The sequence below is a fragment of the Geospiza fortis genome, unplaced genomic scaffold (assembly GCF_000277835.1).
Source record: "Geospiza fortis unplaced genomic scaffold, GeoFor_1.0 scaffold140, whole genome shotgun sequence".
Taxonomy (NCBI): domain Eukaryota; kingdom Metazoa; phylum Chordata; class Aves; order Passeriformes; family Thraupidae; genus Geospiza; species Geospiza fortis.
In genome coordinates, this window is record NW_005054459.1 from 788452 (window position 1) to 794309 (window position 5858).

General features: G+C 47.1%; 1 protein-coding gene across 1 annotated transcript in view; it reads right to left on the minus strand.

The window, feature by feature from the left end:
• KCNJ5 (potassium inwardly rectifying channel subfamily J member 5) overlaps positions 1–5852 on the minus strand; it is a 19966-nt gene extending 14114 nt beyond the window's left edge. Inside the window, exon 1 of the mRNA XM_005427893.3 lies at positions 5767–5852. The gene's annotated coding sequence lies outside the window, so the exon portion shown is untranslated. The remainder of the gene's footprint in view (positions 1–5766) is intronic.
• Positions 5853–5858: the final 6 nt, after the last annotated feature.

Consider the following 5858-nt stretch of genomic DNA (forward strand, 5'->3'; position numbering starts at 1 on the left):
AAAGAAGCCTCCCATCCCCTGGAAATCAGGTAGTGAAACAACCTCCTCACCTCCTTCTTACAAATAATACTCTCTATGTATGTTTGCATTGATTGATTAATCTAAAATTACTCCATTTGGACTAAAAAGCTTGCCATCAATCTAAATGTAAAACCAGGCAAGTGTTGCCTGTTGCTTTCAATTTTAAAAGGCTTGTTTTAAAGATAATTTTGTTACAACAGTAAATTCGAAGCTATCACTGGCACCATGGGAGAGAGAACAATCCAGTTCCAGACTTCAGCCTAGAGTGGAAGGTTACATGTTCTAGATTCACACCAAAGAGACCAAAAGGATCTTAAAACTTATTACAAAGAACAGAATAGAGGAAAAGAAACCAAAAATCCTAAAACCCTGGAAAGATCACCCTGGTGGAGCAGGTTTGAGGAACTGCCCGTTAACAAATGTACGGAGGAACCTTTTTAACTAAAACACTCACAGGGCTGGCAACATCCCTGGTGGTGCTACTGATCTCCAGCAACAGCTCAGCTGAAACATCTCCACAAACCTTCAGGAACACCTTCCAAGTGATCCAGTAAAACATAAAAATTCCTGCTGGATAAGAAGTTCACTGACAGCTTCAGTGGCACTCCAATTCCTACCAGTATTTCATCTTTAACTTTCCCATTGCAGTATGAGCACAACCTCAGTCTGTGGTTATTGAAAATAATTAAGCATATGAATTTTTGCTTTGGAGTCTTTAAACAGAATGCTGCTGGTTAGCAGTTTGAGCACAGCTTTGGATGGCTGCACACTATCCAGCTTTCTGCTCCAAATGATTCCAGGGCTTCCTAATTCTGAGCAAATCACTGCTCTTCCTTCTGCCTTAATTCCTCAACACTAAAATTTGTGATAGGGATGTGGATGGTCTGTGAGATCCCAGGCACCAGAATCTTCTAGAAAATTTGCTGTCATTCTTTCATTATTTTAACTGCCCTGGGGAACTTTAGCCCAAATGACAAGAGGCTCTGAAAGGAGCAGTGTAACTGGGGAAGGACCTGGTTAACTCTTCCCAGTGCAGGGCACAGCCACTGCTGCCAGCCATAAGCATCTCTGCCAGCTAAATATGTTCATGCATCTCCCAGAGATTTCAGCTCCAGTCTGTAAATCCCTGCTCCCTCCAGCACAGAGAGCCATGGGGTGAAATTGCCTCTTACAGTCACAGCACTGTTCTGTTTCTCTGGCATTTACTGTCTTTGGTTAAACGAGGCCAGGATAATAAAAATGTCACTTCTGTACAAAGCTGCCTTCCTTTAGGACAGGCTACTGCATGAGGAGCTGTGAGTCAGTGCATTATCAGCCTTGCAGAGAGGTTTTTATCAGCCCTGCTGATGTTCAGCTCTGCCCAGACGACACACTCAGGGCAGGCAGTGACATTTAGGGGCTGGGATCTGCTGCACAGGAGTCAGGCTGGGGCTGGGTGAGAATCTCCAGGAGTCAGTGGTTGGCAGAGCAGCTCCCAGCCCCTCCTGACAGAGCTGGTGTGCTCCTGGCGGGCCCAGCAATTTACCAGACACATCAAGGACGGCAAAACTATAAAACACTTGAAGAAACTTCTTTCCTTGCTGACCAGGGGGCTTTTTCCATTTAAACAATTGCTGATCTGGCTGCAGTAAACACACAAATTTCCATGGGGATGGGATTTGATGCTGGAAAGGACCAAACTGACAGGCAGGTGGAGTTTAAATATGTGAATCTGTCATCAAGTCTGTGTAAAAGCAGACTTCTTTTTGTTTCTTTTAAACCCAATGCCTGTGTTTTCTCACATTGGGAGAATAATTGAGCAACTGTTCTTTTGCAAACCTCCCACAACTTCCCAGAAAAATATTTTTTTTCCACTTAACCCTATCTTTTTTTTTTTTTCCAGACAATGAGTTCTGTACTTCTCAACAAACAACCAATAATACTGAACAGAGATTACTGAAAAACCTGACCTGGTTCTTCTGCTGCCTGTTGGCCCACACCCCATAAACCAGGGTACTGTGCCCAGGTTCCTCTGGGCCCCATCATTCTGCTTTAGGTTACAGTGCTGCAAGGGAATGAAATTCTTAATTGTCAGACAGGAGCAACAGAGGGAAGTAGGTGCAGGAATAAAGGAAATTAAAGCAGCAGCATTGAAGAGAATAAAAGCATTGGCTGTTGAACAATGAGTGCTCATAGAAAGATGGGGGAAGGAGAAGTCTTAGGAGAAGAGGACCTTTGACAATCTGAAGAAAAATGACTTGAGATGGGCTCTGACTGAGGTGGGGCTTGGATTTCCCTGAGAAAGGCATCTTTCCTCCACCCTTTTATTCCCTGTGTGTGAGTGGGACTGAGCAGTGAGCTCCACCAGCCTGCCTGTCCACACACCCCTGTGCATGCAAGGTGAGGAAAGGCAGGTGGATTTGGGAAAAACCATGGAATATTCCGTCTTTCTGATATAAATAGAGCTTTGGGGTTTTGGTGGCTGCCTCTTTGGGAAGTGCTTGGGGATCCACAGGTGGAGGGAAGGCTGCAGAAGAGTTGTGCCCTTGAAAGCCAGGGGAAAAGATTCAAAGACACTGCACAAGAAGGGAGACCTGTGGCACCTCACAAACAAACGTGGTTCCAAAGCTCCCTGACCCCAGTAATTGCCTCTCCAAGTGTCATCTCACTCAGCACTGAGGTGGGAAGGTGCCTCTCCTCTCCTCTGTGAGCTTTGGGTGAGTCTCAGCAGCACTTTCCTGGCCCTCAGGACGCCAGCAGGTTCCCCTGGGGCTGCTGGAGGCCTCACCCTGCTGCCAGGTCACCGAGATGGTGGCTGCTGCTTAACCTGAAGGGCCAGGGTGGCTTTGTGCTTGTCACAGAGCTGGGCTGTGACAGCTCCTGTGTGCCCAGAGTGCCCTTGGCTCAGAATACCCCAACAGAAGGTGCTCAGTCTTTCCAACGAAAATCTCTCTGGCCAGGGAGCCAATCTGACCCCAAGGAAGTGTTTATGGACATTTGCACTTTCCTTTTACCCGTGAGTTACCTCCCAACCCATCCTTCTCCTCTGAGATCCTGGGACCCTTCCATTGCCAGCTGTGAGGCAGGAATATGACTTTCCAGAGTACCCAAGTGTTTTACAGCACTCAGCACAGATATCACGTACTGTAAAATTTTGTTGATGTGTTTTCCAAGGGGCCTGGACCAAGGAAGGGCTCTATGTCCCATATTTCAGGATGGGGGAATCACTCACAAAAACAGTTCTTCAACACTCAACTGGGAGTCTGCAGCAGGGCAGGAATTAAATTTAGTAGTTCCAAAATCCTAAATGAGGCCCTGGAATCACTGCAGAACTCTTTCCTCCTTCCCCCACTCCAGCAGCAGGGAATGCAGTCCTTGTCTGCCTCAGGTGTGTCTGAAGATCTCTTTGCAGAGCCTCCACAGCCTGATCCACCAGATGAATAACCCAGCAAGATTATTTCCAAAGCCAACTAAGGCAGTTTCTGTTCTCTCAAATAGCTACAGGTTTCAAATACATTTTTCCCTCAGCTATGGATTGAAGTATAAAACCCCCACACATCTTCCAAGTTCACAGCTGCATTAAATATAATGACTCCAGACCAATACAGAACAGAGTGGAGAAACAAAACTGTGATCAGGAGAGACTGGGTGTGGTTTTTTTTTTTTTTTTCAGAAAAATAAGATGAAAACTAGGAAATGCTTTTTGAGGCATCATTCAGGCTTTTATAACTTGTTAGAGCACGATGACTGGAGAATATGGAGTTTCCAGAAGATTGGGACTATCTCCTACAGCACAGTTGCACTGCACAGGAAGGATGGGAGGATTTAATCCATGTCACTCCCAGGCAATTCTCTTGTACTTCACTGCATTAAAGACCTTGAGTGTGCCTAGTCCCTGAGCAAAGGATGCAAACACAATATTGTGCTCTTCAGTGTTTTCCACGAGTTGGAGCAGTCAAATGATGTTTTCTCTACCAACAACAAATAAAGCCTGGAAATAAATCAATTTGATCCTTCCACCTCCAAGGAAGTGACTGTGCCTGAGGCACTCTGCAGCCTCTCTGTCCCTGGCCTCTCACCCCAGCTCTATTTTAGGGACACCTTATGGTGTCACTGAAAATCTCACCATTGTCTTTCAACCAACACAACTGAACAAAGTCAGGAACACCTTTGTCCTGATCAGACACTCCTGTTTCTCCTGCTCTTGGCTGTTTACTCTGAACAGCAAACACTGGATGTTGAGAAAGCAGAATCTCAGTTCTAGGAGAAAATCCTGCCCCAGGAATAGCAATGTTCCCATTCTCCATTGTTTAGGAATTTACCATCGCAGCAAAAGAAAATCATTCTGGAATCTGCAGCTGCTTTAAAAAATACAACAAAAATTAAAGAAAAATACAATAAAAGTTTTAAAAAATACATTAAACTCTTGGACCACTTCACACTTCTGCAGTAGCTTGCACCCAAAGAGTTCACTGATGGATTTACCAAACACAGGCTCTTTTTGCCCCAAGGCCCTCAGCAGTGCTTGAACACACTGCAGAAAGGGGTCGGAGTCAGAGGGACAAACTGACCTCATACCAAATTGTTGGGCAAGGGCCACTGCTTGCCCCAGATGTCCAAGGGCCTCTCCTGATCTCAAACCCAACAGAAAGTGGGTGACTTAAACAGTGGAGTCTGGAGATTTGCCTTGGAATATTAGATTATTACTCCAAAGCTCTGTGTGCTTTTTTTCCCCCCCAAATAATTGGGCTGGAACTTCCCAGAGATGGAAAACATTCTGCCATGGGAATCAGAAATGATCCTCATCTTTTATCTCCAACTGGGTAGGAATAGTGAGTCAAAGAACTGAAGCCCAGAAGTGAAATAACCCCCCAGCACAAACACTGCCCCACACACTCCCCACCTTCTCAGGAGATCCTGGTTGCTTGGACTGCTCAGAGAACCAGTGAGAAAAGCCAGTTTGGTTTCCCTCTGAGCTCCTCTTCCACAAATCCAAGGTCTACTTTAAAGTAAAAGGGCGCAGGAGGAAGGAGCTGCTTGATGAGAATCTCCAAAAGCCAGAGGTAAGTTTTTTGGGACAGGGTCAGTTTCTGCCAGTTCTTGGCTGGTTCCTGAAACTCCCTGTTCAAAGCCAGGGGAGAGAGGCTGTGTAAAAGTTAACCTGGTGCTCCCAACCACCATGTGCTGGCACAAGGAGAACCCCAGGCGCCTTTCTGAGTGATGCAACAGGACACTGGTAGAAAAATCAAGTCATGCTTTTACCTCCCAGAGCCACAACCCCCGAGGGATTCCCAATGCACTGCGTTCCCTGCCCCCTCCAAGGGCTGAATATGCCAGTTCCTCATCTGAGGCTGCACTGGCAAGTATCCTAATTATGAAAGAATTTAATCTTGGGCTCCAGATAAGGATTATGGAGTCGCTCCATAATTCAGGGCTGCTCACTGATCAGTCTCCTGGTGCCCTTTGCATTCCAGCGATCTCCACTAATCCTGTACCTGAGCAGTTCCTACATTTTAACGTCTTTTCCCGCATCACACCTTTAGATCTGACAGTGCTTCTGCCCAAGATCGGCATCCAATCCCTGCCTTCCCAAAGAGTTCCGTGGCAGCTGTGAGTTAGGCAGGACCTGTCCACAGCTCACAGCCGGGCAGGTTTGGGCACGGGAGCCTGGCATCCCGCTGGCCCAACAGCTCCGCGTTCGTCCCGATGCTCTGCAGCCGGAGAAGCTCGGGAGTGACCTGGAATAACAAAGGAATCGTAACTTACTCGCTACGAGCGGCTCCGCATCGGTGGCGCCGGGGCTCGGGGGGCGGCTGGCGGGGGGCAGGAGCGGGGCTGGGCGAGGCTGCGGGAGCAGC